This window comes from Sinocyclocheilus grahami, unplaced genomic scaffold, assembly GCF_001515645.1.
Source record: "Sinocyclocheilus grahami isolate Dianchi unplaced genomic scaffold, SAMN03320097.WGS_v1.1 scaffold1343.1, whole genome shotgun sequence".
Taxonomy (NCBI): Eukaryota; Metazoa; Chordata; class Actinopteri; order Cypriniformes; family Cyprinidae; genus Sinocyclocheilus; species Sinocyclocheilus grahami.
The window spans coordinates 114,122-127,326 of record NW_015506522.1 but is presented as its reverse complement, the minus strand read 5'-3'; the positions used below and the strand labels follow the sequence as shown (position 1 = coordinate 127,326).

The 13,205-nt window shown below is 36.6% G+C and overlaps 1 protein-coding gene across 2 annotated transcripts in view; it reads left to right on the top strand.

The window, feature by feature from the left end:
* The first annotated feature begins 1,497 nt into the window (after positions 1-1,497).
* LOC107569409 (guanine nucleotide-binding protein G(I)/G(S)/G(O) subunit gamma-2-like) overlaps positions 1,498-13,205 on the top strand; it is a 14,470-nt gene continuing 2,762 nt past the window's right edge. The window contains exons 1-2 of one of the 2 annotated variants that reach the window (XM_016255503.1): positions 1,498-1,643; positions 8,399-8,481. The gene's annotated coding sequence lies outside the window, so the exon portion shown is untranslated. Of the gene's footprint in view, positions 1,644-1,763; positions 1,907-8,398; positions 8,482-13,205 lie in introns of those variants that run through there. The other variant, XM_016255502.1, reaches the window with a different exon arrangement.

The following is a 13,205-nucleotide window of genomic DNA, read 5'->3' as shown; positions in this document are numbered from 1 at the left end:
TACACATATTCTCGCTCAGTCTCAAATGCATCTTAAACTCTAAAGAATAATTTGTTATTTCACTGAATGCAGCCTTTCGTGATGATGTTGATGGATGGGAGTATTAATGTAATTATGTTTTAGTGAGTAATCCGAAGGGTTAACTCCATGAGATGATTCCATTAGTACACATAATGAATCTCTGTAATCAGATCACTGATAAATTAATTCCATTATATTCCTCTAAAGCTGATCTGCCCAACAAATGCTCTACTCTTCTCACAACTGCTGACCAAAAATCACTGCACTTTTAATTGACATTTTGTTTTTAAATTATTATACCCATCCATCTACTGAAAATTAGTCTTTCTTAAAGCATGAATCAAAATATACTGCACATCCCCACAAAAAGATTAAGCAGCACAACTGTTTCCAACATTGATAATAATAAGAAATGTTTCTTAAATCAGCATATCAGAATGATTTCTAAAGGATCATGTGACACTGAAGACTGGAGTAATGGCTGCTGAAAATTCAGCTTTGCCATCAAAGGAATAAATTACATTTTAAAATGTATTCAAATAGAATACAATTATTTTAAACTGTAATATTTCATAATATTGCCATCTTGGTAAGAGACTTCTTTCAAAAACATTAAAAAAACATAATGGCTCCAAAGAAAAAAAAAGGTTTAAACTAAGAAATAAATGAGTGAGATAAAAGAAAAGGAGAGAAAAAAGTGAGATACCGACACTAGATACCCACAATTATGAAAAATAATGTTTCAATGCAATAAATGAGATATAGAGTTGTGAGATATGAATTTTATTTTATTTTATTTTTACTCAGAGGCAAATGCAGGCTCCCATTAGAATGGAACAGCTCAGACCATTATGCATTTCTATGCTGGTTTAACCTAGAAAATACTGGTTTGATGCTATTCTAGCTGCAGGGCCAGCATGTTCACTGGTGAATAGTCTGATTAACCAGCATTGACTTTGGCTGAACAAGGAAGCCAAGCAGATCAAGCTAGTTAAGAACCCTGGTGACCAGCACAGCAGCATCCCAACGCTGAAGACCAGCATCCAAAACACAACATATGATGGTGACCTGCAATGCTCAGCTTGCAATTAGCCTATTGGGATCCCAAAGTGCCAAACCTAAGTGATCTCAAGAGACACACCAGACAGAGTAACTGTTTTACTTTCCAAATGTAGACTAACAACAGCTACACACACATTTGTAATCCTCTAACACTTTATCACCTCAACCTCCACTGCAACCGTGTGTATGTGTGTGTTTATTGAAGGGTTGCCAGTTGCAATTCCTTTTTTAATCATCTATCGCTCTAATATTGTGAGACTGAAGATTAAGCTTTTGATTACAGGAGCTTGGGCTGTGTGTGTGTGTGTGTGTGTGAGAGAGTGCACAATGATTCTAAGAGGGAGGGTTTCTCTCTTTCTTTTAGACACACATACACATGCTTTGGGGGAGGGGCAGTTGTGGAAATGTATCTGTGTTCCTTGTCAGCTCGGTGCAAGAACCTCTGTGGTGAACTGCATATGCATGCACAGGAGCCAAAGAGCAGAGAGCAGAAACAACACACTTCTGCACATCAGCACTGACTAAAAGCCATTGAAATGGTCTGACTGGGGAGGCAGCAGGTAAATAATCTCGTTTTTCTTTTTAAACAATGTCTTTGTGAGTGTTTGGGAGCAAGAGGAAGTGGCTTTCAGCTGGCTTCCTGAGCGATTCCACTAGTTGATGGGCGGAGCGAGAGGAAGGCTGTCAGCTTGGGTGGTGTAGCAGGCGGCGAGAGTGTGTGTGTGTGTGTGTGTGGGTGCCAGAGTGTCAGAACAAGGAGTGTATGTGTGCTACTGTTACATAAAGCTCTTGTGTCACTGAAGATTATAAACACATTGAAAAGGTGAGTGGAAAATCTTTTCATGAGCTCATTTCCATCAGAAAGACCAGAGGTTTGTGTGTGCAGATAGACAGGCATGAAGATGTGTCAGTGGGGCAAGCTGTCTAAATAAAATATGTTACTATTTGGGGGGCAAAATTATCATACAACTGTTTTATCATATATGTGTGTTTTCTTGTGTTTTCAGTGTACACCTGCACTAGATTATTGTCTGTTTTTTTCTACGGTGTGGATGGGTGTGTTTGTTCTATCTGAGTAGTCTTGCATGGACGCAAGGCTTATCCACAGCCGTTGCATGTGTGTCAGTCTAAATCAGTGTTAAATTGCTCTAGGGATGAATATGTTTGCTTGTGTTTCACCAGAGGATGTGTTTGTTCGCACGTACCAGGGATTCGTAATTTACATGGTGTAATGTAGTGCAGAAATGCCTTTTTTGGTCAGGTGTGCGTATGAGGAGCACCGAGCATCTGTTTGGGGTAAATGCTGCCGGAGATGGGGGGATGAAAGTGGAGGAGAGCATGGGGGAGGGGAGGGAGAAGATGCTGGAGAGAGAAGAGAGTGATGGAGAAAAGGCAGAGAAAGAGAGAGGGGGTTGAATATTTGAGAGGAATCCCCCAGGAGTCCCCAGAGTATTGTGATGATGACTCTAGAACAGTGTTAGTTCTTGCGGAAGGTTCCACTCAACAGTACGGCAGGCTGAGCCTGGTTAGCACTCCACATATAGTTCACATACATTAAACAGTGTTCACTGCATGGGATGATTCTTATTAGAGCATGTAGTCACATTAGTAGTACCTTGTTAGAGGGCACAGGATGGAGGAGATATATGTTGAATTTATGTGTCATACTTGATGCTTCCTGGTTTGGTGGGTCTTTCTTTATTTTAATTAAGACAGTCTGGATATCACAAACACATCTCATGTAATGTTGAACCTTTATCATGAAGATATCAGTAGTTAATACGTTAATAGTCAGGCCATTAGATTAGTACTTACCCTGCCCAAACTTTTTACTTGCCACACCACAAAGCATTAGCTACATATTGCACGTACACACACACACTCTCTCTCTCTCTCTCTCTCTCTCTCTCTCTCTCTCTCTCTCACTCTCTCCCATTTGTGGTTCATGGGGACTCTCCACAGGCGTAAAGGTTTTTATACTGTATATTCTATCCCCCTATGCTTATCCTAACCTACACCTAAAACCTACCTCCTGCAGAAAACTATTGGCAATGTTTGAATTTCAAAAACCACTAGTATGTTTTTTAGGCCATTCGGTTTAAGGGGACAAAGGAAGTGTCCTCATAAACCATGCTTACATTTTAGTACCCATGTCATTATACACATTTCCTCATAAACCATATACCAGAACACACACACATACACATATGTGTGTGTATATATGTTGTAAATTGTTAATGGTGCAAAATATGATCATTTTAAGACTAGTAAATGTCATATTGTACATACTATATCAAGCTATATTAGTCGCATTCAAATAATCAAAATTCACATCACACAAAACCAATGTTTTAATTAAAACAATAATTGATTTATCCATGTATTTATTAGTATGTATGTGTGTGTGTGTGTGTGTGCACGTGTGTATGGGAACACAAATATAAAGTGTTTTCCCTCAATAAACTGACAAAACCAATGTTTTAATTAAAACAATAATTGATTTATCCATGTATTTATTAGTATGTATGTGTGTGTGTGTGTGTGTGTGTGCACGTGTGTATGGGAACACAAATATAAAGTGTTTTCCCTCAATAAACTGGTTCCACTTTATATTAGGTGGCCTAAACTACTATGCACTTATATAAAAAATAAGTACAATGTACTTATTCTGTTCATATTGCATTGCAAAATAGTTTTGCTGCTATTGAGGTGGGATAGGAGTAAGGTTAAGGACAGGTTTGGTGGTATAAGTAGGTTTAAGGGTGGGTTAAGATGGGTCAACAGTGTAATTATAAATGTAATTACAGAAATAAATTACAATACAGATGTAATTACATGCAGGTATTTTTAAAATATAAGAACATTGTAAAACATGTATACACAGTAAGTGCATTGTACCAAATGATTAATTTAAATGTAAGTACATAGTAGTGAAGGCCACTAATATAAAATGGGGGCCAATAAACTTCTAATTACTGAATATTGATAGTAAATAGCTGTTATAGTAGATATGTTTAGGTATTAGGTAGGGTTAAGGGATCTTGAATATGGCCATGCTGTATAAGGCATTAATAGCCTATGTGCTTTATAAGTACTAATAAACAGCCGATATGCTAGTAATATGCATACTAATAAGCAACTAATTAATAGTGAATAGTGTTCCCTAATCTAAAGTTTTTGTTTTGTTTTATATACTACATATTCCATATATCTGTATAAATATCTTCTAAGATCTAATTATATATAATGTTTTCAGTGTTTCCTTGGGTTGTTAGGGATATAGTGAACTTAGAAAATGTAAAAAGTATTGTCTCTGTACATATGATTATATTTATTCTATATTACATATATAGAAGACATAAAAACATGTATATGACCCAAAAAATTAGTTTAGTGATATTTTCCAAACACTGACCCTGAGTCATCTTTATTGCTGAGCCCTGTGTTTATGATATGTTCTTCTGAAGTATGTGTAATTTTGTGAAGAATAAGAAAATTACTATGGATAAGTGTTTTTGTTCCAAGAGAAAGAATAGGGGGTGGAGAGGCCCTTGAATAGATGTGAATAATATACGAGCAACCCCAGTTCACTGTTCAGAGTGGGTGGATCTGGTGCTGTCTGGCGTGTGTACTGGTGCGGGTGTGTGTATAAGTATGAACAGCTGTGAGAGACAAAGGTCTTTGTTAAAAGCCAAACTAAATTTCTTCCATTTATTATTTTTCCACTCTTTCCTGAGAAGCATAGCCAAACTCTTTCATCATTTTACTCCATTCTAAGAGAGACGGTGAGTGAATGTGTGGACAGAGAGAGAGATTCTCATGAAGGAGAAAATGACTTTATGCTCTGTTTGTAGGCTCAACCTCTCTGACTAATACTCACACCAGGCATCTTTTCTCCACCTTATTTCAGGCTACAACTGATAGTTGTTTGCTGTCGTGTTTTTATATGAGTGTGTGCCTGTGTGTGCTACATTGGGGACAAAAACCTGACAAAATCTCACTATGTGAACCTCCTTACAGGAAAAAAATCATGCAAATAAATTAATTTGATATATATATATGTATTAAAACAATACAAATATATACTTTATAATAAAAATCTAACACGTTTACTTTATACAAAAACTATAAAGGTTTGTAATATGAAGTTGACGTTTTCAGTGAAACTGAAGATTCTGAAGTGATTAATGCGGTATGGCGAGGGAAAAGCCTTGGATTTATTGATAAAGGGACACCAAGAACTCCCATCTAGAAAATGTGTGAGTACATTGTAGTATATACACATGACTTTGTTGAAAGTAGAGAATCCAGCCCCGGATGTTTGGAATATTGTTAACTCTGGGAATCTTGGGTGTTGCTCTTGGCTAAGTGGCTGATTCTGCAGGAAGTCATCTGAACCCACTATACACACACACAAGCTCCTGTTTCATTAAAAACCACACATCTTGATAATCATGAATGATCTCATCCTTTATCTAAATCAATTTTAATTTAGACTTATAATGTTTTATGACCTATTTGAATATTGTATGAAGGTTAGCCTATTGCTAAATTCATGGAGAATTGCCTGTAGCTTTTCTAACTCATTACACGTGAGGGAAGGCTAGTCTTATGTTTATAAGACTGAGTCTTACATGAGAACAGCCTGTTTTTTACAGTCTGATAAGGCACCCATGACACCAGAGGAAACCAACCATGGAGCAGTACTTCAGAGTCACAGACATTTCATATTTAAATGTGAAGGGTGGTAGCTTGTGTCAAATTTGCGTGGGAGGTTTTTGAGACTCTCTGCAGGATGTGCTGATTGAATCTCTAGTGTGTGGCAGACGTTAGAAACAGAGTGATAGGCATGGTTTGAGTCTTGAGAAGAAAAGCATTATAAATCTGTCTCTCTCTTCACTCACACACAGACTCACACTCTCTGTACCATCTGGGGTCAGTGGATAAATTATGAAACTGACTAGTGTCTGCTGAGGCCTGGCGAGAATGTTGCAACATAGGCTCACTGGAAAAATGGGACTCTATCTTCATTGTTGTAAAACTCCAAAAGGCATTTCATTGCAGTTTCCAGCTGAAATGAACACTTGTGGCAGTAAAACACCATGAACCTTTATTCCTTTTCAGATAAAGTTTGTTTGCAGGTGCAGATTATCAATTAATAAAGGCTTATTTATTTTACTAGATACAGGGGTGCCCAAACTCGGTCCTGGAGGGCCGGTGTCCTGCAGAGTTTAGCTCCAACTTGCCTCAACACACCTGGTGGGAAGTTTTTAGAATGCCTAGTAAGAGCTTGATTAGCTGGTTCAAGTGTGTCTAATTGGGGTTGAGAGCTAAACTCTGAAACCAGCTAAAGCATTAACCGTTTAGCGCCACTCACCAGACATTTCACTTTGTGCCACTGGACACACATTGTACACACACACATACATGTTTCTGCAGAGAAGCACATGTGTGATTTATCTAAATTTGGTGCAATGTCAACATGACATAAAAATTGACCTCTTAATGCACATTCTTGGGCTTTATTGTGCTTTAGGCATTTTCCTGAAGAATGTTTGTTTTTATAATCTTTCATCAAAATCACTTCTAATTTAGGCAATGCAGACTATTGGATACTGTTAAACAATAGATAAATATCTAAGCATTTGTAAAAACGTGCATTTATTGAAGTATCTAAATGTAAGCCCACTTTTTACAATTCAGTCAATTCACCAGTTCACAATGAAAAAAATCAAGGTCTGCTCTACATTCCTTCTTGTTGAATATCCTGTTGCTAAGGAAATGTGCCACATTACAGAAGTAAAATTGGTTGTGAACACAATTAGCCTAACATTGAATGTAATGCTGTTGGTGGGGTTGGCCAAGCAACAGTTGAAAACATTTGAAATCTTCTTACAAAAGCCTGAGATTGTTTTTGGGTCTTAAATAGTTAAGGTGGTTTTACTGGTTTAAGATGGTCTCTCTACCTGGCCAACAGGCCAACTAAGACAAGCAAACCAGTTTAAGATGGCATGAAATGGAAATTAATCATACCTATTTTCTAAATGGGATTCATTGATCTCATTGTGACCTTGTAATTTTTATTTCTGATTTCTCTGGTAACATATGCCAGACTTCTCCAATTATTTAGTCCACTTAAACTCTGTCCTTTCTTACAATTGACTGCAAGCTGGCATTCAGATCTCCCTCCATCCAATCAATAACCAATGAATTTGAACCAAGTCCCCGGCCTACATTTTTTGCTTTTGATAATCTGTTTCATTCGGATACACATCACAGTACTGAAGAATAATTTATTTCCATTACATCATGGCTCAAAGATGTTTTTTTCAGCAGGGTTATGGATCAAAATTATGCATGAGTTGAATAAGTTTAAGTATTAGCACCCTGTCATTTATGTGATATTCACCACCATTAAACATTCAAGACCAAAATCATTCATAAATTGTTTTCATATGGTTATTTATTAAGATGATTATTTTTCTTTGTTGTCAAGAGACATTAGGCAGCCAAACCATTTAGGAAAAATTAAGTACGCCTTTACACAAGCACTGAGCTGGTGGTTTTGTCCTGTGAGTAGGTGGATATGTGACTGGTGTTTTATATTAAATTGTGAGGCTACTCCTCTTGTTCCTCATTCCTGCATTATCATAGTCATTTCACCTTCAGTGAAACTACGTGCGAGAGTTCGTTCAGTTCAAAAACAAAGTATTACAGTAATAGGGTGACTCAGTTCCTACCAACTTGTGGTGGACCCTGATGCTGTTTAAATATTTTGGTGGTGCTGTCCACTGAGACAGAAGAGTCGTGGAGAGATTAAATGTTGCTGGAACGTTCTGTGTGGAAGGGATTCACAATAGTGGAATTCCCTGCTGCTGCAGAGCTGCTCTAGCAAAGTAATTGGCCCATTTATCATATTGACAGAGACAGACAGAGGAAGAGAAACAGGGAAGGTGGGGTGGAAATACAGGAAGACCGATTTGTATTCTGAAAAGTTATTTTAAACACGGCTGTATCTTTACAAATAAAAATCATAGCAATCAATGTGTTGTTCAGTTGTTTTTGTTCTGATAGTGCAGCCTGGGCTTTTGTATAGGCGCATAAGATAAACTTCAGTCAGGTCTGGAATGTTTCTCAGTGCAAACAGTCTGGGAAAGGTGTGACATTCTAAACCCCTCGACCAGCACACACACACACACACACACACACTCACACACACACACACGCGCACACACACATGCACACAAAAGGCCTTGAGCTGCACCTGGGATATAGAACACATGGACTCTAACTGCATGGCTTCCTTTCTCAACAGAGGCTGAAGACACACCAGAGGAGGCCAGCTCACTTTTGAAGGCCAACAAAACAGGCAGAAGGCAAAAAGAGTCAAAAAATAAGGTGAGAAAATATGTAAAAAGAGAAAAGGAGAAACAAATGCACGCCTAACACCCACTGTATGCACTGCTAAAAAATATTACTAGTCTACTAGTGTAACAGAGCATTACTTGCTATCAGACAGCTGTGCTGATAAGTTTGTGGGTGGGAGTGTGTGAACCATTAGTGGGTTTATCAATGATCATGTTTCATTCAAATTTCATAGCGCTGTGTTATTTTGCGGTAAGGCAGAGTGCGTCCATTTTCACATGTTGCAGTTCTTCTTTAGAATGTTCCATTAAGAGGAAGCTTTTCTGCCCAGGGAGACTCGCTATTACACCTTGATTATTCTTGTTGTGTTGCGTTATAACAGACTCTTAAACGGCCCCTGCAGTGGCACTTCCATTTCCCTGCTGGCCTTCCTGCCCCTGTAGAAATGTGGCAGAGTTGGGTAAATGGCACACATATGGCCCTCTCTCTGGGGATACAGACTAAATGAGCTCCCCCTGTACTTCTTCAAATATATACATGCTGCTTTATAGACCCCTAACAGATTAACAGATCAGTCTTCTGATGGACAAATCAACAGAGATATTGAAAGAGAGTGCTTGAAGTTACAAACAGTGAAGACTGGCTATTGCAGCTGTGGTTGGCTCACTTAATTTTCAATGTCATGGACCACCAAATATGATGATCCCCCACGTGACTCTCTTCCTAAAATATAAAGGCAGCCATTTATAATGTGTGAATAACATTTAAACATGGTTTTATAAAGAAAAGTTGACCTAGAATTGTATAAATGTCCTTTATATTGTACTTGTATTATACTAAATTAACTCGTTGTTCTGAAGCAAATTATTAAAATATAATCTAGAAAACATTTAGTAGTTAAATTGACAACAAATCTTGTTTTTTCCTCCTCAGTAGAGTCATATAAGATATATAATCCTGAAAAGAGACATCTTTAGTCTAATTCAATTTATGGAGTTTTATAGAGAATAGAACATTTTATAGAGTTTTTTTCCCCACAAAATGATAAGCATATATATTTATTTCCTGTTAAAAACTAGAGTTGTTAGTAGAATAAAATACTTACAATTATTTCCATGATTTCTGACTTCAGACATTCAGTAATATTCGGGAATTTTAAAAGAAATCTCCAAATAATTTGACGTTAACTTTGTTGCAGGATGCTATTAGAGTTATATTAGTTGTATAATTGAAAAAGTTTTTATTTTGATTAATTATTTTACTGATTTTTATGGAGAATAGATAAATGTATTTTATTCATGAAATGCAATGCAGATATATTTATTTAGTTATTTAGTTATTTCAACTATGACTGTTAACAGAATGATATAGACTTGACTTAAAGGGATAGTTCACAAAAAAATTAAAATTCTGTCATTAATTACTCACTCTCATGTCGTGCCAAACCCGTAAGACCTTTGTTCATCTTCGGAATGCAAATTAAGATATTTTTGATGAAATTCGAGAGCTTTCTGACCCTCCATGGACAGCAAGGGTCCTACCACGATCAAGGCACAGAAAGGTACCAAGAACATCGACAATATAGTCCATGTGTCATCAGTGGTTCAACCGTAATTTTATAAAGATAGATTACGGTTACATTTATTTTGTAAATAAATTATGTAATTCCATTACATGTAACTAGTTACTCCCCAAGACTGGTTGCAGTAAACTGGCGATGGATGTCTCTAGCACATATATATCAGCAGGCTTCACACTCTTAAAGTTACTGGCACTATTCTCTTTCCTATCGCTGACATTCTCCTTCAGTCTCCTGTGTCTTAATCCCCCCTCTCCCTGACCCCCTATAAGGTAAAGTTCTGAGCTCCCGGAAGACGAATAGAGACTGCAATCTAAAATGGCTTTTAAACATAGACTCCACCCTGGATTTGTGTTGATGTTCCTTGTCTGGCTGTAAATGTCTCTTTAGGCCCGATTTACAGAGGTAGGCAGTGTGCTGAAGCTGTCCCCTCTCTGAACTCTTCAGATGTATGGGGTCCCACATCTAAAGTTGCCTTTGGTGAGCTCCATCCTTGATTTTAGGAGTGGAACATTTCATTGCTGTCAGATCGCTCTGTATCTCAGTTGCCTAGCAACTGAGGTCCATTGCTAAGATGCCTGGGATGGTCACTAGGCTTAATGAAACAGTCTTTGCGACGGATTACCAGGAGCTGAGGATGAAGATGCTGCTCTTTTCAGATTTTTTTTTTTACTGGAGTCAGGTTTCTCATACAAAATGCGTCGTCTTTAACTTAACATAATTGTATTTATTCCCTTGTTTATCTAATGATGATATTTTCAGTGGCATACACCATGACGCATTAACTGCTGAATCATAATTTAATCATATGGGGAAATAGAATTGTAGATAATGTGATCAAAGTGAGGACATTATCCATAAACATTTGGATGTCAAGATTCTGACTACATTTGCAAGCTTTATTGGTTTACATGTGGAAAGTTAATAGGTTATGATGAAGCTGTTTCTTTCAGGCCAAGTTGGAGTTTCCTCTCATTTTCAATTTCATTGATGACTAAACCTTGAATATTGAATTCGATTCACATTATAAACACTCAAGGGAAGGTGTGTCTTGTTTAGTAGTAATAGAGGAGTAAATATGTGGAGTAAATAATGCTGGACGTTGTTTAAAGATAGGAAGTTTCTGCTGTCTTTCATTGAGCCGGGTTGGACTCGTTACCTAGAGTGGTTGACCTAGAATGAGGTCAGTATGGCAGCTGATAGTCTAGCGACCCCTGCTGTTTGCTCTCAGCAGCAGGCCTTTGTATTTAACCTCGCTGCAGGAGAGCCGGCTGAGATTAAAAACTCCGATACACCACAGACCTTTGAGCTCACAGTCATGACAGGTGTGTCACAGTGTGCTATCACATATGGCAGAGCCACACGAATATGAAAGAAGCACACACACGCATTTGCTTTTTTATGTCATGGTGGGGACTATCCATTGATGTCTATTGGTTTTATACTAAGCTAATTATATTTTCTACATCCTACTCCTTCATATTCATAGATTACATTTAAATTAAATTACATATCGCTGACTGAACAACTGTAAGGGAAGCAAAAAACAAACAAACAAAAGATTTGTATGGGTTTTTTGCTATTAACCGTGTTGTGCCTTCTGTGAGAGACTTTAAATATTATAGAGTTTTTAGTCTAAATAGGTCAAAGCAGACAATGTGGTAGGAAGTGAGGTACGGTGTCAGTGCTTTTGATGCTGTTCTCCAGCATGGGATGATAGTATGACGGTGTCCCCACCCTTCCTTTGTCAACCAGATTCAGACCAGTAGCAAACCATGACTAACCAGCCTAAACATTGATCTGTCACTGTACTGCCATAATACTCTAGAGCAAGGATTTCTGCATTATTATTTTAATTAATTTATTTATTTTTGATGGTATTGACCAGCAAATACAACGATCCCCTTCTGAGGGAATCATTGTCTAAGAATACATTAAAATATGCTGTGAAAAAAACAATTTACAGTGCTTGACCAATTTATTAGACCACTACCACCCAATGTAAGGTTTGTGCCACAGCTGCCCTAAACCATAACAGTATTGGTGATTACCAAAATCATTTTTTTATGTTTCATTAATGGTTAATCCACCAGTATGTGTAAGCTCTTTAGTCACAGTAGTTTCTAATGCTAAAATATAATTATTGTTGTTATCCATGAATTTCTGAATTTACTGTTTTACAAGAAAAGCAGAAAAAATAGTAAAGTTTTTTTACAGTCAATAGCAACAGATACCATGGAAAAGTAAATAAAAACAATGCCAGCAAGAATGCAAGCTTTTTTTTTTTTTTTTTTGGGGTTATGTGTAGTTGTTTCAGTTTTTTATTTGCTTAATAAATGACAATAACATTTTTAGCTTTAAACACATTTTTGACAGATTCCTGAAATGCACACGGTGCTTAACAAATTTATTAGACTGTATTTATTGACTGTGATTGGGCATCTGAAAAAAAAGTATAAAATGCTTTAATATTTTTTCTTCGTTTCCAGTAAAACAGTAAATGTGAAAATTCATGGATATCAACAGTAATTAGATTTTAGTGTTACAAATACTATTGTGACTAAAGAGCTTACGCATACTGGGAGATTAACCATTGCAGAAACATAAAAAGTTATTTTGGTAATCACCAATACTGTTAGTTTAGGGCACCTGTGGCACAAACCTTTTCACTGGGTGGTGGCCTAATAAATTTGTTAATCACTGTATATGTATGAATATTAAAAATGCTCTAGCGTTCCAAAGATTGATGTCAGTTTTTTAAAATCAATTTATTAAATAAAAAATACAGTAACAGTAATTTTAGTAATAAAGAAACTGTAATATTGTGAAATATTATTTAAATTTAAAATAACCTTTCTATTCATGTATATTTTAAAATGTACTTATTTAAGTAATTATTCTAATCTTCTAAAAAATGTAAGTCACATTTTAAAAATTTTTCAATTTAAAATTTTTAATCTTTTGCAACATTATAAATGTTTTTACTATCACTTTTGATCAGTTTAAAGGGTTAAAAAAAGGTAAAATTCTTTCTCACCCCAATCTTGCAAATAGTGTAAGTGTAATTTGTGAATGATCTTATGATTTTGAAATCAGAATGAAAAATTGCCAATTTTAACCTGATTTAATTAAAACAATTTTTTATATATACAGTGGGTACGGAAAGTATTCAGACCCC